The sequence below is a fragment of the Suncus etruscus genome, chromosome 2, assembly GCF_024139225.1.
Source record: "Suncus etruscus isolate mSunEtr1 chromosome 2, mSunEtr1.pri.cur, whole genome shotgun sequence".
NCBI classification, from domain to species: domain Eukaryota; kingdom Metazoa; phylum Chordata; class Mammalia; order Eulipotyphla; family Soricidae; genus Suncus; species Suncus etruscus.
This window is the reverse complement of record NC_064849.1, coordinates 8,361,842-8,383,601: the sequence shown is the minus strand read 5'-3', so window position 1 is coordinate 8,383,601 and position 21,760 is coordinate 8,361,842. Positions and strand designations below refer to the sequence as shown.

The 21,760-nt window shown below is 44.0% G+C and overlaps 1 protein-coding gene across 6 annotated transcripts in view; it reads right to left on the bottom strand.

The window, feature by feature from the left end:
• Window positions 1–21,760, bottom strand: part of RBFOX1 (RNA binding fox-1 homolog 1) — a 986,153-nt gene that overhangs the window by 544,346 nt on the left and 420,047 nt on the right. The window lies entirely within an intron of this gene.

The following is a 21,760-nucleotide window of genomic DNA, read 5'->3' as shown; positions in this document are numbered from 1 at the left end:
TTCTAACCCATAAATATAATTTATTCTTTCCCAACTTCTGGAGTTTTACCGTTCAGCTCTGGTGCGGTAAAGCAAAAGATAAAGAATTCTTATGAGGAAGAGTTGAGTTTTACTCCCAAGAGAAAGGGCAGATAAAGATAATGGAAGAGCTTCTCATGGTGTGAGCACTGGAGACCTGAAAATTGACAGTAGGGGAAAGTGCTCCCAAGGAGTGTAGCGGACACTGCTTGAAGGATGATGAGAGGGAAGATGATACCACAGGGACTGGGAAGAGGATTCAAAGAGCTGAGCACAGGCTTTGTTTACTGGAGCCCCAGGTTCAATCATCTGCACCACGGGGTTCTGTGCACAGTCTCTAAACATGGCTGGATGGGGACCTAAACCTCATCAGAAACAGAACTAGAGAGAATTCTATAGATTTGGCAAACTTTCATGGTTGAGTTTTCCCATTGCTAACATCCTCAAAGAGATACCAGAATCCTCTGTCAAGTGGTCACTCTTTCTTTAGATGTGGCCAAAACAGAAATGAAGTATCATGGGGTGGTGAGGTAGTTTTTTTTGTCTTCCAGGGGATCCTACACTGTTGTGAACATTTTAGTGATAAAATGAATGGTGAAGAACATCACTTCATCACCATTATTGATTCACAAGAAATTGGAGTACCTAGTACACATATTTGACAATAGGGAAGGTATGAACCCCACATCCCATGCCCTCTTCTAGAAATCTCCTTGAGCACCACTGTGAACACTGACCCTTTCCATTTGGTAATTAACCTCAACTTCCAAAGTAGCAATGAGTAACAGGAAGAGTCCAGCTGAAGCTGAGAGTATCTCTAGGAGATTACTTACTATGTACTGAGCTATGTATCTTATAATTTTGGGCACACACTAACCAGTCAACTGTCAATTAAAGAATGATTACTATGTCCCTGCAACACATTTGGGTTAGAGGAGTGAAAAAAAATCTGGTTAGAATTTAGCCTCCACAAAGGAGAAACGTAAGTGCATGCCCATATATACACAGAACCATGATGACTGAGGATTAAGATGACCTGATGGCCATAAGTTGGATGAGTCCAAATAGCATAGCTCTTTTGCATTTCATTTTGCAGGCAAGAAAAATAAGCACAAAGTCCCAGTAAGCCATCCCCACACCACCCTGGCAAAAATCTTTCTGCTTGCCTTTTGTCTCCTACACTGCAGGAGGACTCAAAGACCTGCTACGAGCTGTTTGAAGAAGAAAATCTTTCTAGCCGGATAAATACTCCCAGAAGCAAAAGGAAGAAGAAGGAAAGATCTAGGCCTGGCTTCTGGCTCCCTGGTACTTAGGACAGTTACAAAGTCATACCCTTGTAGAAGCTGGTGCAACAGTGCTTGTTTCTCAGACACAAGAGGTGGCTGCTTTCACACACCTACAAACCCATTTATACATGCAAGATCATTTCTAAAAGTGATGAAAATGATGAACGCCTTTGTCCCCAGAGCAAATCAACTAAATTCCATTTAGAATGAGCTGGAAGAAGCCTTTTCAGGGAAGATCCCATCTATCTGCATCAGTAGTTAGCACTAAAGGGCAGTTTCTCAAATTCTAGAAGCTGAGTCCCTGAAAAAGATCTTAAATCAAATTTTTCTATAGTCTGATATCACTTTGCTGATCCGGGCAGCCAGGGGAAGAAAACATTGTATAACATGAAAGAAAAACTCAGGATTCTATTAAGTAAAAAAAAAATGTGTGCTAAAATTAAGTGTCAAAAATAAACATCAAATAACATCCAAGCAATGAGATTCCCCAAAGAGACACAACAGAACTCTTTCCAGCTCAATTAGTAGGCTCGGTGGGGACACTCAGGCCTCACAGTTCGCTGCTAACCTCCATCCCCATTATTGGATCACCTTAGTTGCACCTGAAAAACATAAAGGTACCAACTTTTACTTCCTGACCCATGACAACAGCTGTATGGGATCTTCATGAACTGTTCTACAATCCTATCATTGGCTGGCTTTTAGGCTATAGGTGTGTGTGTGTTTGTGTGTGTGTGTGTGTGTGTGTGTGTGTGTGTGTGTGTGTGTGTGTGTGTGTGCAAGCTCATATATTTATCTTGAGGTGGACGATCACTCATGCAATGAAGCAATTATCAACCAAATCATTTTGATGTTCAACACATAAACCTGATCATAATGAAGAGACTGGTGCTGTCTTGGCCTCTTTTAGGTCTCATTGATGTTCCAAATGTCATGATTACTCCTCGCAGTTCCGTTTTGGAATAGATTGGTAAGATGCAAACAAATGCACAGCCTTGCATTTCTTGGGCAGACCTGGCCCAGATTCTTGCTGCACAAAGCAAGGTTGAGCCATCAGCACATTCCAGGCAGAGCTGACCAGGCTGAGGATCATGTTAGAATCCAGCCAGGCCTGAATGGAGCCAGACCTTTCAAAAACAGGCCATCGGCTTCTTCCGAGGGTTCAAGCCTGAGTTTCTTTTATATTTATTTATTTTTATTTGTTTTGGGGCCACACCCAGCAGTGCTTAGGGGTTACTTCTGGTTCAGCATTCAGAAATCGCTCCTGGCAGGCTCAGGGACCATGTGGGATGCTGGAGATCATCTACCTTGGGTTGGTCACTTGCAAGGCAAATGCCCTATCGCTGTGCTATACTCTGACCCCAAGCCTAGATTCTTTTTTTTTTTTTTTTTGGTTTTTGGTTTTTGGGCCACACCCGGAGGTGCTCAGGGGTTACTTCTGGCTGTCTGCTCAGAAAAAGCTCCTGGCAGGCATGGGGGACCATATGGAACACTGGGATTCAAACCAACCACCTTTGGTCCTGGATCTGCTGCTTTCAAGGCAAACGCCGCTGCGCTATCTCTCCAGGCCCAAGCCTAGATTCTTAACTTCCATCAACCTGTCCCATTTTCACGCATCCCACAAAGCTTGGTTTCTCCCATTGTGGTCAGATACACACACACACACACACACACACACACACACACACACACACACTCACAGTCAGAAGCAATTGACAATTGCTTTCAAGATTTCCACTTGAAGAAGTAAAATAACTTCCAACTTCATGGCAAAACAGTCAGAAGAGAATGAAAAATCTTTCATTTTAGGTTCCATTTATATGAAAACACTCACCTTGGGGTTCAGCTTTATAAATGCCTCCATCATCTACCAGTTTCTGCACTTCAGTGCAAGGCAAACATGCCTGGTTTATGGACCTATGGTTGTGCTTGTTTAAAAGGCAAAATTCTAAGGCTGAAGAGGCAGTATAGGAGTTAAGGTGCTTACCTTATATGATACTAATCCTATTTTTATCTCTACGTATGTTTTCCTGAGCACTACCAGAGATCACTGCTCAGCACAGAGTTAGGAATGGCTTCTGAGAACCCATAAGCATGAACCCAATTACCCAATAAAATAAAAGAAGATACTGAGAGTTTGTAATAGTGGGTAAGGTGCTTGCTTTGCATACAGCTAGGCCCATTTGGATATCCAGAGTCCCCTGAGCTCTATCAGGAGTTACCACTGAGCATAGAGTCCAGCCACCGTGAGCCCTGAGACCAACCAGGTGTGACCCCCGCCCAAACAAAAATAAGTAAAATAAACACAAAAATACAGGGAAAGAGCCAGGCAGAATTAGATGAGCACATCAGCTGAATTTACTCTCACAGATATACCAAGCTTTCATGGCACCTGTCAGAAGCATGTTGATCCAATGTGGGTGGACTGGGGACCTTTGCATCCTCCCAAAACTTGTTACAAGCACAGACTCCTCAGGTCTCTCTCAGAATAGGGAATATTCACATGCATCTACTAGGATCTGAGACAATTCCATTGCAGGCTGCAGGGAACAACACTAGTTTATAGTCCAAGAACCACCAACACTGGCATACAAACAAAGCAATGTGCCACTTGCCCTACTGGGTTGTCCAACTCTGCTGATGAACCTAATAACAGAGCATTTCCAGGGTGCTACATGTCCAGGGCTGGAAATGAATGTCGGGGTAGCCCAGGTCACCTCAATGGTTCTTTATCTGTTCTTGTAGCTTCTACACCTAAGTATAGCCTCCCCAATCCTCCCCAATTCCACCTCATTCCATGCACTGAGAACCTTCTAGGATGGCATCAAAGTACCTCCATACTCTCCTTTCCCTACAAGAAACACCCTTCCAGCCTCCAAAACTGGAACAAAGAGCCATTTAGAGAAAAACTTAAGATATTAAGGACAAGAATTCCATTTCCCTCCCAAACCTCTATAGAAAAGAAAAGTCATCAGTTCAAACTGCAGATTGAGTTACAGTCCCCAAAGCATACTGGGGAACACACTCTAATCACAGATGCTCAATAAACAAGGCTGCCGCTGCTAAATCTCCTTTGTTTTGACTCCATTTGTTCGGTTTATCATGGGTTATTCTTATTACCAGGGTGCATCAATATTTTAGTTCCCATCTACAACTTAATTAGTTAAAAGTGCGAACTTAGAGCCGCAGAAACAAAAGGCACTCGTCAACCCAAACCAGATAGATGTGTCTTTGAATGGAGACAGCTGTTATCTTGGTTAGCTTTGCTGCAGTTCGAATGAGGGGTGTTATCTGGGCTTCCTCTTTAAACATCAGGGGTCTGGAGTGGTTGCTGCTACAGAATTAGGCAATGCTTCAACTCCCTGCCATTCTGCATTAAGGCACATCGCCACTCTGTTTCTCCCTCTATTAAGCAGGACCACCCAGTGGCAGCCACCATTGCTATTGTCTCCAGATACTTTTTTTTTTTTCACCTTTCCCCCAGCTCATTAACTCTTAGGTTTGAACCTTTTGGTGTTTTTTACCCAAAGTAGACTCCTCGGTCCCATGTACAGAGAATCAGGCAGATTGAATTAGAATCTGGGAACTCATCTCTGAAACAAGCTGGGCTAAGTATTCTTAGGCATTGGGCCAATGAAGCCTTGGACAAAAGCTCTATTTTGCTGGATGCAATGGGCCACAAGAGAGATCATTTCCCAAGTGTTACAAAGAGTGTAGCAAGGCCCCGAGTGGGACATATATTTAAAATCCCACATCTACATTAATTGGTACAATCATCCTCATCATCCTCATCTCTACTTTATAGTTGAGTTTGGAAAGACCAAGCCTCTTTCTTTTCTCCTTTTATTTAAACACCATGATCACAAAGATGTTCATGATTTTCAGTCTTACAATGTACACAACCTTTCACCTGTGAACATTTCCCACCACCAATGTCCCCAGTTTCCCTTCCCTCTATCCCTCTGTCTGCCTCTAGTACAGGCATTTTACTTCTCACTTTCTTTCTCTCCTCTCTCTATCCATTTCCCCCCTTTTATACATTGTCTAATCTCTTTATCCAAGTTCACCAACTACCCATGGATTGACATGGGGCAGAAGCCCAAGCAGATCGTGTTGAAAAGCTGGTGGAGCCAGATAATAGGCCATGAAATTTCTTACCATGGTTGCAAATTGTCACTGTATAGAACCAGGCCCAAAGGATCAAACATAGCTCAGAAAGAAGCATCGGTCTCTTTGTGCCTCCAGCTGACCTGGCCCAGGATACTTGCAAACTGCTGATTTTTTTTTTCTGAGACCGTGGACAATGATCACTATGTCTAGGTTTATATTTTGCTCCTGGAACTGTTTTCTCTCTAGTTTCAGGGAAAAAAATGCTTCCTTTAGAGCATTGTGGTTTAAGGTGTGCTATGAGGAAGGAATCAGAAAACAGAAATCCAGTCAGTGGAAGCTGAGGGAGAGGGTGTATGTTCTAGAATGAAATCTGGTTCAGTTTCTGCCATTGTGGACTCAACTGCCTCTCTCTCTCTCTCTCTCTCTCTCTCTCTCTTTCTCTCTCTCTCTTGCTTTCTTACACACTCTCTCAAACTCTCTCAAACTTTCTCTCAAACTCTATTTTGTTTCTTTTTGGGGAGGACCACAACACACAACAATGGTACTCAGGGTTCTTCTGGCTCACTCAAGTCTCACTTCTGGCAGGCCTAGGGGACTCTCTGGGGTGCTAGGAGAACATGTGTGGCCTCATGCAAGGCCAATGCCCTCTCTGCTGTACTATCACTCCAGGCCTGAGAAACAATGCCTGCAGACAATCCAGGTTCATTCCTTACACAATGCAGAGGATCCCTGAGCTTCACCAAGAGTGATCCTTGGTGAATAACGAACCAGGAGTCATTCCTGAACACCGCTGACAGAGGTCCCCAAACAAAGTAAGAATAATAAAATGAAAGCCACAAGACTAGACAGGACTGAATGATGATGAACCTTGGGTCTTGGATCAAAAGGCAATAATGCCCAAGCAAGGCAGGGTGGGAAATGCCAGTGGTGGAGAGTCCTGGGCAATTTGGTGGCATGAGGTGTGAAAACTGGGGAATAAACTCCATACACATTAACGCTGATGGAGACCCATGACCTAATCCATAATAATTAAATGCCATCCAAGTTATAAAGAAAAAATATATAGGCAAATAGAAGGGGTAGGAAGGCATGTTTATTTTACCAGTGGAGGGAACAGCCTTCCAGGTCAGTGGTTTCTTCTTTTCTTGGCTGAGGGATGGGGTGAGGATGGAACATGCAGCTTTAGCCACTGCCAAGTGGATTCAAGGCCCCTTCTGTGAGGCTGACAATATATCCTGCAAAAGCCTGGCTGTGTGGATGCCCACGGGAAGCCTTGAAGCCACAAATTGCATCCAGCCTGGAACAGCCAGCTCCAGCTAGGAATCAGTAGAAGCCGGTTCTCAGAAGTGGGAGGTGGAGAAAAGATAAGTGGGAGGAGAGAGAACCCCAATGTTTAAAGAAGAGACACAGATCTGCCACTGAAAGTGGGCAGGAAGAAGTGGGTTAGGGGAGAATGACAGGTGATGTTCTCTTGGTCTGCACATGAGTGATTTAGGAAAAAGGACTTTGCATGATGGGAAGTCTCGCTTTGCTTCTCTGTAAAACGAATGGGTGGGCCCAGAAGCTGCCTTTATGCCCCCCCTTTTGTTCATAAAGGTGAGTGAACGAAGGGAGCTTGACAAATGCTTTGCACAGCACAGCTTGCACCCAATAAAACCCAGGCACCATCTGCTACTAAAAGGGAGGGATTCAAGCATGTTTTTCTCCATCCATTTGAAGAGCTGAGGCTCCAAGTGGCTCTTGATGACTTTCAGTCAACATCCGGGCACCCAAGCAACAGTGATGGAATGAGGACCAGGGGGCTGGGGAGATCGGTATGGGATCCCACCTGCTTGAAAAGTCCCCACAGGCTCTGAGCTTTATTGATCTGTAGGTCACCAAAGGAGAAGTGGGCTCTGCCCACCAGCCTTTGCAAATGAGCAGACACTATTTACTTCCAACTATGAGAAACGAATTAAATAACCATATGTTGTCGTTAGGAATCATTTTATTAAAATGCAAAGGTGATCTCTCTCCTCATCCCACCAAATCCTGGAGGAAACACTGATGGTGATTCAGTGCAAGTTTGCTTGATTTTTTTTTTTAAAAAAAAAAGGGTTCCATTGTGACACATGATTTCTTGTTGTTGTGTTTGCATCAGCCCATTCAAAATAAAAAATCTACAGGAAAATAGAAAGGACAAGGAGAGGGCCAGCAAACCTGTTTTTTTTTTTTCTCTAAAATCAACATAGGTCAGTTTGATGGGGGAGGGTAGGAAGGAGAAATGGGGCCCACTTTTCCAATCCTGCAGTAATTTAACAGTTCACCTCATCCCATCCTTCCTAGACTTGTAGTTCCGTCATTTCAAATGTTCGCTGGCACCGTGCAGACCCATGTTTGGTAGAAATTCCTGAACATGCTTCATTACCTGACCAATAAAGCAATCTAGGGAAGTGGGTGAATCATGCACTGCTTGCCGTATTACCACTCTCTTGTTTTTATTTCTCGATGTGATTGCTCCCCTGGATGTGTGTGTTTATGAGAGAGAGAAAAAAGAGAGATGTTTCATTGCCTTTTTTATTTTTCCAAACTATTCCTATCACTTATCCACAATCTTTCCTGGAAAGGACCAATACCCCCCCCCAAAAAAATAAAACATAGCAAACCAAACCAGACTGCTACATAAATCCATGGAAACCAGGTGTGTGGCCATGTGACTTGCTTTCTATATCACTTGACAACAGAGCCGGAACAGTATTTACCCATTGTGGCCATTTCCTACAGTGCAAATCACTTTGAAACCAGATTTCTTAGGAGGAGCAGCTGAGCCAACCTTCCATTCGACTCTTATCAACAACCATCCTACAAACAGAAGAAACAACCAGAGTAGACTGAGGGATGAAGAAATGTCTGGAACTAGCCCCAACATCCCCCAGAGAGACCTGCAGTAGGTTCTGAGAGTCTGAGTCACAGGCATATTTCTTCCAGATCTTTGGAACTTAGAAACTTGCGGGGGGGGGGGGGGGGGGCAGCCTCACACCCAACATATGGACTCTGATTGAACTCAGTGAAAACAAAATATTGGTGATGATGTGTGCATATATGTGGGGTGCAGGAAGGATAAGCCCATTTCTCTGTCATCAAATCAGATTAAAAATTATAGTGAAGACTCATATATTGCCTAGCTGCATGGGAGTGTTGACCTAGCATCCCCACAGGCCATGTAATTTCAATCATGATGCTACTCAATGCATGGAGACTCAAGTTTCATTCCCATTGTTCTGGGGTTCCCCTTAAAAAATCCAACAATACTTTGAGCAATACACAATGACCTCTGACCAACAGGATTCAAGGGTTTACTTTGAAATTCAGAATCTTCTCTGAGTGTGTCCACCATGGACTATGGTCCAGTGAACTTTCATGAGAGCTGGCAGGCAGCAGGCAAAGAGCGGTGAACAGATGCGCCATAATGCCTATTTTTATCCCCTTCCAGCACAGGCTGTCTGAACTCCAGAGAGTGCTAGATGCTGCAGACATGATCAGACACTGTCGTGATGGCGTGGCATCAGCTGTCACAGTCAACATCCCTACAGAATGGCCTTCTCTAACCTGACATAGTGCTGGTATTGGGAGATAGAGTGATGGGGGCGGGGCTCAGCAGTTGTGAATCTGCAAGTGTAGGGGATGCAAAGCCAGGAGGATGCACCCCAGTTTCCCTCAGAATCTTGAAGGCAAGAAAGGGTTGGCCCTTGAAAATATGTTTGAACCTCTCCATTCCAGGGCTAGAGAGACAGCACAGGGGTAAGGCACCTGTCTGGCATTTTGCCAGCTCCAGTTGAATCACCAAGTCCCACCAGAGTTTCCTTGAACAGAGCCAGGAGTAAGTTTGAGCATCACCAGGTGTGACCCAAATACTAGAACAGAAAACGAAAACTAAAAATACATCTCCACCCTTTCCAATAAGAAACAGAGAGTGTTGACCTATTATATAAATATTCTGATCTGTTATCATTAGGGAATTGGAGAACAGTGATCCTGGACAGCATGTAGAAGATTAAAGAAATTAGTTGTAGAATTCTAAAATACTGCGGGATGTGAAAGTAAGTGCCTTTCTGGACCATCCTGAAAAAGATACTGAACTTCAGGTGCTTGGGGGTGGGGGGCTCTCTGTGTTTTTGAACATGTAGCCTTCTCCCCTCAATTCCTAACTCTTGAATAATGCCTTGGATACTGACCTTGTTTTTCACGGATCAATTACACTGTGTAATGACTGTTCAGAAATAACGGTTCCTGTGATTATTATTTTTCACTCTCTATCCTTCCTCTCTCTAATAGAATGAATACAGATATCATGGGTATAATAAGTATAAAAAGATAATTTGTGAAACAGTTCAAGATAAAATCTTTCTGATTTCAAGTAGAAACATAGAACTCTAAAAGAACTTTCTCTAAATCATACCAAAAATTCATGAAAAGTCTGTTATTAGAATTCAATTCCCTCCCCTGAAGTAGCAGGGAGCCTACTCTGGACACTGCTGACCAAAACCAATGTAAGACATTCTTTTTTTTTTTTGGTTTTTGGACCACACCCGGTAACGCTCAGGGGTTACTCCTGGCTATGCGCTCAGAAGTTGCTCCTGGCTTGGGGGACCATATGGGACGCCGGGGGATCGAACCGTGGTTTGTCCAAGGCTAGTGCAGGCAAGGCAGGCACCTAACCTCTAGCGTCCCCGCCCGGCCCCCAATGTAAGACATTCTAAGTGGGGAGCCCAAGTTGATTTCATGGAAACTTAACCATAGGTCCCCAACAGGCATGACACCTAGAAAGCCCTATACTGATTTTTCATCTCAAATTTTTTTCTCAATTTTTTCCAAAGGAGCCTGAATTTTCATTTTTCACAAGGTTTCTGGGCCTGCCTGGAGGGTGGAAAAATACACACAACACAAAAGTCATAATATGAATAATCAATAACTAACCCTACATAAATGATGCATTAAGAAAGAAAAGCAACTTTCAAGGAGCTCAGGCTATGGCAGATGCTTAAGTTGGCATCTTCCAGAACTTTCTCCAGACATTCAAACAAAAAAATAAGTCATCAATTTAGCATAACTTGAGGACCAACAACACTATAATGTTAAGTTTTTGTTGATTTGAAAACACAGAACACTTTCTACCAGGATTCTTTCTTGGATCTCCCACCCTAAGCTTTTGCCAAAAATGAGGAGAATTTAGAATACTGTGTGGAGGAGGAGAAAGGAGTGAGAAAGAAGAGTAAAATAAAATGAACCTAAAAAGAAAAACATTTGTCTTAAATGTGAAATTACTGAAAAATAGAATAGGTTGCTGAGAGAGCTAACCCAGAAAAGATATAACCCTAAATTCGGAATTTGAAAAGATAGATTTGAAAATACAATGGTTTGGCAGACTTGATGGTAATGAGGAAGAAGTAAGCTTTAGAAATCATGAAGGAAACAATAAAACAACGTGGGGAATGAAGGTTCTGGGAACAAAAGTAAAAGATAATCATACACAGTTTCTCCTCTATAATATTCCTTTTCCCTATAAAACCCAACCGACCCCAAAAATAGGCCACACTTGTGAACCAGAAATCTCACAAACCAGCTCCAACTACACATCTTGAAAGGTTTAAATGAGAACTGAGGCACAGCAAAGGAGAAAAAGTCTCCCCCAAGGACTAAGAAAACAATAATAATGCCACACTCCACACCACATTGCATTTCCTCAGTGAAGAAAATAACACCCATTTGTACATACCATCATTCACAAGAGTCCAGACATGAACTCCACCCTCCTACCACTGACAAGGATGGGTGAAGAAGCTGGGGTACATATATTCCTCAGAACATGACTTTCATTCAAAAGATTAAATCATAAAATGACACAGCACAGGGACTGACATGAATGATTTGCCTAGGGCAGTCCCTGGCACCATCAGATGGGAGCAACACCATGACCTTGAGATCTGGCATTGAATAACAAAAAACTGACTAGCTGAAAACTACAAAGATAGATCCCTGGGATCCTCTGAGCACTGTCTGGGAGTTTCTTTCCATCCCCCCCAAAAGTGTATTAAGACAACAAAGATAAAATTTTTAAAAGATGGGTCTTGAGGTGATTGTACTAAGTGTAAGGAATGAGGAAGTTAAAGAAGATACAAGTAGCTGGCTTCACTCTTGGTGAATAAAAATTATTAAAGCAATCCAACTGACAGAAAACAAAACCAACTCTTGGACACCATAAAAACTCTAGTGGGCATAGGGATGGGTGGAGGGAATGAGAAAAGGGTTCTGGGCTTGTTTTGAAATGGGGTGTTGTTACCATCTGAAAAAGCAAGAATGGAAAGTGATTGTATGGAAGGGGGGCACTGAGCTTCATGAAATAAATGTTCTTTGTTCCCATTTACTCAGGAACACAGCATATATGCCACAGCTCTGAGCTCAAGGATGAAAGCACCCCACAACTAACAGGGGGAAACCAGGGCAATTCAGGGCAATTTCCTAACAGTAATATATTTTATGTGAAGTGCCATATTTACTTCACTCAGAAGTGAAAAAAAACATCAATAGCAATGGCAACTATAGTTTATCCACGAAAGTAAAATCCTTCATCCGCGCTGTTAAAAAACATTGTAGGTGCTATTTTTCAAGCCACTACAGAAAAGTCCTGAGTGACAGGAACCAGAACACACCTGAATTCAGCTCCTGGGAATGTCTCTCTACTTCCAGCATTTTTCCGCTTAAAATGGAATGAATGTTTCACTTACTGTCAAATTGCTGCCAATATTCATGAAAAATAATCATAAGTATCGTGGGTCTGCCTGAGCCTTTAGCAGGATCATTCTTGACACAGGGAAAGACACAGGAAAATGGTTCACTATCATGATTTTTTCTTCCAAATGACTGGAAAGGATAATAATGATTTCAACCCAAATAGCTGGTGGAATAGGGAGGGAATAAATTAGATAAATTTAGGCATGTTAACTAATTGCATCTATAGACCTTCTTTGGATTTCAATTCAAGAGAGCAAAATTTGGAGAATATGTCCACTAATTGGGCCAGATATTTTACCCCCCCCCCAGGGTATCGGAGTGTGTTTTACAAGATTTTTTAATGTGGGAATGTTTAGAAAACAGATTGGCTCTTGAAGTCAATTTTGTTGAATTCCTGTTGCATTATAAACTTTTGTAAGTCTCATGTGCCATAAAAATTAAACATGCTTCCAAACTACTCTGAGGTCCACATCCACTAATATGAATGAAGCAGTTGACAGTCTTTCCAGGATTTCAAATAAACCAGGAATGAATAATAGTAAAGAGGGAATAGACAAGTAGCCCTTGGTCATAAATTGTCCATATAAAGGCCATTAAAGTTCAAGATATTACTGACTACTTTCTTACATTTGCTGATTTATATAACAATTCACTGAGAAGGTGTAGATAGGAAATAATTTAGTTTATTTACAATAAGTGAGTTGCAATCTGGAAAAGACCAAATTGCTTGCTTGAAGGGCATGGACGATCCTGGGAATCCAATTCTCAGGAAAGCCTCACTAGAGAACTTTGCACCATGAATCCCTCCAGAAGAGCTTCAACACAACATCTCACTTTTTTAATCTGTTATTCCACTTAGGCTGAAATGACAAGATTGAGCCCACATGTCAGGAGTTCACACATGAAGGATGAATGTATATTTAGATGAGTTTTAAGCTGGTATCTATTCTTCTGTACCTGCAGTTATTACCACCTGCACCCAGATTGGAATTTCACAACGCTCAGAAGAAGCTGTTTCCATATGGATGAACGTCAGCTCTAGGCCACGCTGACACCTCTCAGGCTACTTTCTGGACCCAAAGTGAAAATGACACATTACTACAAGGTGGAAAACACAAACCTTTCTGCTGTTTTCTCATCATCCTCAACTTCTTGGTTAAAAACAAAACAAAAAATTGATCCAACGATCCAGTTCAAACAAGCAAGCACTACCAGAATACAAAAATAAAAATATAAAGGACTACAGGTTCAAGGAATTGTCAGGGCAAGAAATTGGCTTCTGAAAAATGGAAAAATCTCATGAATTTCCCATTATTCTGTTCTTCCCTACCCCATCCCTTCATGCCCTCTTCATCTGATAGGAATTGCAAACAGGCCTACAAGGTCAAAACTGCCTCCCCCCAGGGAACTGAATTACAAATAGAAGTTCTCCTAATAAAATAATGGGGGGTAATAAGTTGAATTTATAGGGTGCTAAAAGGTTACAGCTAGTTGGGGTTTATTCATTTATTTTTGGTTTGTTGACTCTCACCTTCCTCAAAGATCTATAAACAATATAAACTTAAACTTCACCCTTTGAATAAAGGAGGAAAGCACTTCTAGAAGTGCTCATTCACTTAACTTTTTGTTTTAAAGCAACATCAGAAAAGGTATTATAATTTACTTGTTGCTTGATAGTTCATTATGAGGATCAAGGGCTGGGGGACAGGGAAACAACTGTAGAGAGCAGCAGACAAATACCTTTTACTAGATAGAGGGGAGAAGGTGGCTGACCCATGTTGGTACACAACAGTCATGTCCTTGAGGGAACATTCACTGCTTCCTTTCATGAGAAGTGTGGACTGAGTCACAGAATGTAGTTGCCATCTTGGATATTAGGCAGGAAAGACATCAATTCAGGGATGACCTCCCCATCCAATCACTAAAAACGAATAGTTGTTGAATGAAAACGAACCATACACTTTGTTCATTCCACAATGCCAGGGAGAAAAACAGCAGCTAGCAAATCATCTCTGGTCCCAAATAGTGACCTGTGACATTATCAAGTGAAGCTACCATTCCAGGCTCCTTTGCAGCAAGGTTGGACATCTGGTGCAGCTGAATCTCAGGAGCTTTCTAATACTCTGGCCTTTGTCATAGTTCAGGTACACAGAACATGGAGAAAGAAAACTATCCACCTGGAGCAACTGTGTCTTCAAAGAAAATGGACACTGTTAAGTCCTGACTTGGTTTGGATAAAGCTTGGCCATGCCAGTGAGCTTTGTGATCTCATTCTAGATATTCAATAATATTCCCTCTGTTACTTCCCCACCCTTCTGTGTTTCCTTGACTTTCTTCTTTCACTCTCCCTTTATTATTTCTTTCCTGATGATTACTTAAGAAATAGCCTGGGAAGTAAGGAAGAAAGGCTGGGATGGGACTAGGAATCAGGTAACCTAGAGAGCTGTCTTTGGCAAATCTCCACTGTCTTTTTCTCTCTCCTTTCTTCCCAGGAGACTTTGAAGAAGGATCTTCAGAACTTCCCAGCTGAGAGGAGAGGCCAAGGCTTTTCAAATGGCATTCAACCCTGGGGAATTCTACAGAACACAAGAGCTTCATTTCAGAGATTGAGACCTGGGCAATGCTGACCTGCTCTGCCCCTTCTCCTCAGTGGTTTGCACTGACATTTGCCCTGGATATGTTGCTGCTTCCAACAGAGGAGAGGGTGGCACAGATTCCATCACTGTTCAAGAAATCTTTACATCCAAGGATGGGAAGGAACTCCTTGAGCTGAAGGTCATGCCAACATTGCCATCATTTTGTGACAGGAAGGCAAGGAGGTGGTTTCCCACCATTGGTTCTAAGATGCAATAAGTTGCACCTTTTAAATTATTTTATTAAAAATAGGGTCCACATCCAGACACGAGGTCCTGAAGAACTAATCCACAGGGTCTCATTCATGTTAGGTCCATGCTCAATTGTTTGAGTCCTCTGATTGGCCTTCAACTGGTGTTGAAAGGCAGCCTGTTGGGGTGGGAGATTGCAAACTCTTGATGGTCACAGTGTTTGCCTTTCTGATCCCCACCTGAGAGGCAATGGTTATTGGCAGTATAACTGGAAAGAGTTTCTATCTGCTTTTTAACATACCCTGTGGCTCTGGACAGCGATCATGCAATGGATATGGATGGAGCAACCCACTCATGTTAATTGGCTCTTACTGGACTAATAAAGTGTATAGACATTAAAATTGAATCCTGCGAAGATACAACTCTGGGCTTTGCTGGCCACATGCCTGTTGCTCAGTGGGCATGACTGGCCCTGACTGTGGGCATGGGCAGAGATAGAAATGGAAAACAACAAAGTTGGAGTACAGCAGAGCTGGAACAAAGCAGAGCTGGAACACATTTCCTCCCAGGCAGGAAGTTCTAGCAGACAACAGCTCACACCAAGAGTCTCTCATGCTCCATAACTAAGAACCTGGTTCTCCCCTCTTAAAAATAAGCCTTGTTGAGATGGGTTGAGATGGGAGGTCAAGACTCTGGGAGATGGGCAAGGGCTGTTTGGGGTCAGGGTTTTATTACTGGAGATCTCGGAGGTGATTTGGACTCTGGCACCTACACTGAATACATTTATTTGATTGGTCAAGTCTGAAAAGATTCTGTCCAATAGAGGAATGCCCTGAACTGAACGCTGCATTCTGGTTCTTTCCTAGATAGCCACAGTGTCAGCTCTGCCAGGGTATAGTAGGTCGTAGACCTGCTTAAAAAAATAATCCCTCAAAAGCTTGTTCTTATCTGGCAAGGTTAGGACCATCTCAGTAACAGAGCCTCCTTCCCTGATTTCCAGCAGGGGTGGCAAATGCTTCATCTTTTGCCCAGTGCACAATGTGGGCTGTGGATATAAAGGCAAGGCAAGAAGCAGTAACCAGAAAAGCCAAATGAGCATTTGCAGGTAAATATAGTGAGAGATTTGGTCTCCCAGGGGTTCATTACAGGTTCAGCTAAAAGGGTGGAAGGAGAAACTGGGGCTCACACAGGCAGATCAACACACATGTGCATGCAGGTACCAGCATGGGCTTCTTGGGAAGAGCTGAGGGCTGCCCACTGACATCAATAAATCATGCGGCTGCTGCGGCCACTCCATCGACTGGTTTCAGGACTTGAGCCAGGCCTGCAGAGCCGGGCCTAGCCTGACCCAGAGTGGAGAGGAAATAGGGTGTGGAGAAAGTTTCCCATCAGCCAGATGTCACCAGAAAGGTGACCAGGCATCCATCATTCCCTCCTCTTTGCCCAAGGCCAATGCCACCTAACACTGAGAACTTGGCATGTAAATGGACCTCCAAGAAGCTCGGGTCCCATGGGCCAGTGGATGGATGAACCAGGCTGGGCAATAGTTGGTGTGTGTTTGTGTGTGTGTGTGGTGTGGTGTGGTGTGGTGTGTGTGTGTGTGTGTGTGGTGTGGTGTGGTGTGTGTGTGTGTGTGTATGTGTGTGTGTGTGGTGTGTGGCAGGAGGAGGGTACTGCCCTGGACACCAGAGCATAGCAACCTCCCATCATCATGGAGATGTGAATGGCATATCCCCTCCCTGAATGAAAACAAGAAACATATCTTCATCCAAGAACAGATCTCCCTCCAAATGGTAGAGCTGCTTTCAGGTCAGAACTACTGAAAGACCCTAACTCTCTGTCTCTGTCTCTGTCTGTCTCTCACCCAGTGGCTGAAGTCCACCTCCAATCTGAGAAAATACTAAGTAAAATCATGCATCTGCTTCTGTGACTCAGAGTCATGAGAGATAGGCACCTCTAATCATGCCTTCCTCACAGCCATAGGCCATGCACATTAGCTCCAGGGATAGTGAGCTCCTGACCTCCATCTGAGGTGTGCCCTCACAGTGGGCAACTGCTGTCTCTACCTCCTTGTGACCTTAAATGCCCCCCAAACTCTCTATGTGTTCTCATTTTCTCTTCAGGACCCCTCTCTCTGAGATCAGCACCTCCCCATACCACAAAGGATTCATTTCCACTCAATGCCCCTCTTGTAAGGTCTGGTCTCCAAAAAACAGAAAGAAAAATTGAAAAATCTGGACACTGACACCCCAGGCTAGGTATCTTGGAATCAAAGATCACAGGCAGCCCAAAACAGGGGGGACCTCCTATCCCCAGTGCGCAGCCTTTTTTTTTAAATTCCAAATAGTATGGCTACAACAATGGAACCAGTTGGCCATCAGTTGGGTTCTGTGCCTTGCTCTAGACAGTCTGGCTCCCTACCAGCTCAGTTCTACCATCCAAGGCAAGAAATTACCTGGGCCTGGCCTGGAAGGTTAGGGGAACATGTGCAGTCTCCTTCCTCCCAAGTACACCCCCTTCCAGAAAGGCAACTTGCAGGAGAGATCAGACAACAGGCAGGGCACTTGCCTTGCAAATAGCCAATCTGGATCCAACCCTGACGTCCCATAGGATCCCCAAGCCCTGCTAAGACTGATCCCTGAGAGCAGAACCAGAAATAAGCCCTGAGCATTACTGGGTGAGCCTTCCCTTCCCCAAAATAAAACAAAACAAAACAAAACTATGAGAGGGAGATGAAAACTTCCTGATCTCCCAATATGCTCCAAGCATATGACCAGTGGGTTCTTTATTCCCACATAAGTTCCTTGTGGGAATTTATGAGTTCCCACATTGAGCCTACTTTCTATTAGGAAATAGTCTACTGGGATAATCTATTATATCTGGAGTCTAGGATTAGTCTTATGCCAGAATACTTCATGGGTAAGGTCTCTGTGTTTTTAGGCCCCAAAAATATTTACCTCATATTTTGCTGTGCCTGTGCCATTTCCCCCTGGGAAGAGGCTGTCTCCCATGTAGGACTTTATTGACAAAAGAGCAGCTGGACCCCACCCTGCTCTACCTGCCCACAGACTTCAGCTATAGGATCTGAAAGGAGCCACTTAAGCTGAGCTTGGCTTGGCAGTGAAATGGAGGGTGCATAAGATATGAGGTCTCTTGGGTGCCCACTGTGCCCCCATCACTGTTTCGGGCCTTCTGCACAAATATGTACAAGAAGAGCTGGATGAAAGGGCATTTGAAACTGGATTTGGGCTTCGTGCTCCCTTCCCCGTCTATAGGCCATGTTGCCTCTAGCTCTGGTTTCTGATTGCTTTCCTCATTAAAAGTCCTGTCAACCTTCCCAGGATAAAGTTGTTCCTTTAAAAATACCCATCTCATAAAAGACCTCTGCCCGGAAGGCACAAGATAAATAAGAACGGTTCACAAAATCCCCCTCCAAATAACGGGCTTATGAGAAAGCAACCTGAACTTTGATTTCCAATCACTCCAAACCCATCATCTTCAAACTTTGAGAGAACATCTGCAGTGGGGAAGCAGGCACAGCTCTGCTGCAGGCGACCAAGGGCTCTGCAGGTGCTTGATTAGCAGCCAGGAGGGCCCAAGTGTCCACAAGGCCAAGAGCAGACCTAGTTGGAACCAGTCTCCCAGACTAGAGAGCACCCGGTAGGAGGTGGAGCTAGTATCACTGAGAGCCTCTAGTGGGTTCATTACTAGCCCAATGCTCATTACTAGGAATTGAGTCATCTCACAAGTGGTGGGGGGGGGGGGGTGAGGCCATTATTACAGAAAGTGCAGTCAGACATGGCTAGACATAGCCTTTCTCCCCAAATTTCAAAGAGGCAGAGGGATAGTGTTTGGGCTAGGAAAGGCTGAGAGACCTTAAAGGGGTCACAGATGGAAGGAAGGAAGGAAGGAAGGAAGGAAGGAAGGAAGGAAGGAAGGAAGGAAGGAAGGAAGGAAGGAAGGAAGGAAGGAAGGAAGGAAGGAAGGAAGGAAGGAAGGAAGGAAGGAGGGAGGGAGGGAGGGAGGGAGGGAGGGAGGGAGGGAGGGAGGGAGGGAAGAAAAGAAGGAAGGGAGGGAAAGAAGGGAGGGAGGAAGGGAAGAGAGGAAGGGAGAGAGAAAAAGAAGGGAGGGAGGGAAAGATGGAGGGAGGGAGGAAGGAAGGAAGGGAGAGAAGAGAGGGAGGGAGGGAGGAAGGAAGGGAGGGAAGAAGAGAAGGGAGGGAGAGAAGGGAGGGAGGGAGAAAGGGAAGAAAGGAAGGGAGGGAGGAAAAGTAGGGAGGGAGGGAAAGAGGGAGGAAGGGAAAGAAGGGAAGGAGAGTGGAAGGGAAGAAAGGAAGGGAGGGAGGGAAAGAGGGAGGAAGTAAAAGATGGAGGGAGGGAGGGAGGGAAGGAGGGAGGGAGGGAGGGAGGAAGGAAGAAAGGAAGGGAGGGAGGGAAGGATGGAGGGAGGAAGGGAGGAAGGAAGGAAGAGAGGGAGAGAAGAGAGGGAGGGAGGAAGGAAGGAAGGAGGAGAAAGAAAGCTTTATTTAAGTAGAAAAGCCTGAATTTGGTCGGGTGGGGAGGAGGGAGATTTGGGACATTGGTGATGGGAACGTTGCACTGGTGATGGGTGGTGTTCTTTACATGACTGAAACCCAAACACAATCATGTATGTAATCAAGGTGTTTAAATATATATATATATATATATATAAGCCTGAATTTTCATCTGAATTTTAACAAAGGAGAAATTCTTGATTTTTTTTTTGTCATAAGGAAAATATACAAAAGCAAAGGCAAGGACAAGAGAACTAAAACAAATGTTTATTGAAAATCTCTTCTTCCCTCCTGTCTTTAAACAAACTTCAAGAAATGTGTCACAATGCAACTGAAAGACCATTCACCACCCTAGCTCATCTCTGCCTCCCCTCTTCAAACCTCCCTTTCCATCCATCTACTGATTCTAGAATAGTAAAGGCATTAGGGCTCAATAAGGAAATATTCCAAGTGGGATGGCTTTACCACAGAGAAAGCACAGACAGAGGATAGAGGAGAAGTGAGGAAGGCGTGGGGCCCAGATGGAGGGCAAAAGGGAGGAAGGAGGGAGGGAGTAAATTATTAAATGAGTAGGCCACTCCAGATCCTTGTAGCAGAAAGTCCAGGTGCCTGGGAAGTTTCCAGAATCTGACAGAATTGTGTGGCTCGACTGAATGGAAGGACCAAGGAGGCATCTCCATGGATTGATCTTCACCAGGACAGCCCAAGCTGTGGAGGGCTCCGCCTGACCCCCACAGGTCAATGGTTGGCTCAATGTCTTCACTTCTCCCAAACAAGAGCCAGTTGTCATCAAGCTTCTATTGACAAATTCATCTCTGCCACTAATAGTTATTGACCCTTTTCTGTGTGATAAACATCGAACCGAGGGCCTGGGGTTAACAAAGATAAATACGACAGTTGTGGTGGTGAGAAGCTCAGTGGAGGGGCCCTAGGGTGTGTGTGTTTCTGTGTGTGTGTGTGTATGTGTGTGTGATGTGGCATAGAATCTCTTTCCCTACTCCACCCTGTTGTGTCTCAAACCTCTTGCTACATGGCAAAGTTTTCTATTTATCCCTGTGTGTACCAATCTCCTTCCCTTTTTCACCCCCAATTCATACCCCACTTTCAGGTTCCAAATTAGATACCAAAAATGAATAGGAGGGTCCACCTTTCCAGAGAAAGAATTGAACATTTGTATTGTGACTTTTTTGCAGCAGCGAGAGCCCTGGACACTAAGTTTTCGCTTTGCAGCCACAGTCTGTCACTGTGAAGAGTCCAACTGGCCCTGAGGCCCAGCCACTCCAGGTCTGTATGTCACTAATGTTATTTCTCACAGAATTCAATCCACCCACTGCCAGAGACCCAGAGCCCATCATTTCATGTCAAGCTAAGTGGAGTTGAAGCTGAGCGAGAGGACAAGCCTTGTCTCTTCCATCTCTTTTCTAAGAGTTCTGAAAAGAATTAGATATTCTTATAGGATTTCAACCCTGAGGAACCAAAGAGAATACAAAGGGTTGGGAAGACACTGTGCTACTGAGGGAAGGAATGAATTCCCCATTCTCTCATTTCCTCTTGGGCAGGCATTCCAATGTCAGTGGCATTCTGTTTAATCATTTGCTAATCTCCAGTGTCTCACAGCATTATTAGTGCTTGTTCAGATCTGTAAGGCAGAAATAATGCCAGGATCTCTAAGTCTGAGCTCTCAGAATAATAGCAAGGCTATCCCACCTATGAAGCAGGTTCTTGGAAAATGTGACTCAATCTTCTCTGTCTAAATTAATATCAAACTTCTGCAGTGTTTATTCGTGATGACTTTCCCTCGCTAGAGGTAGAAAGCTCAAGGGGAAGAGGAACTGTGGAATCCATGGGATGTGCTCAAAACCCATGTCAAGGACAATGATCTTGGTTCTCAATGGAATCCAATCAACAAAGGTGCCCAAAGAGGCTGAAGGGCAGCAGCATAAAGTGTCTTATCTTAGGGGGCTAGAAGTGACCTTGGAAAGCAGAGGAGAACTGGAATCTCCTTGTATTGGGAATATGGCTGTTTTGAGTGATCAACACATGGATGGTGAAAAAGTGGGAAGATGATGGGAGCAGAAAACCATTCCCATCCACAAATACTTAAAAACAAAATGCAGTGCCGCATGAGGCGTGCCCACACCAACTCTGTGATAGAAACAGAATCATGCTCAACAGATAAATAATCTTCCCTGACAACCAAGTTTGAACCAAATAAT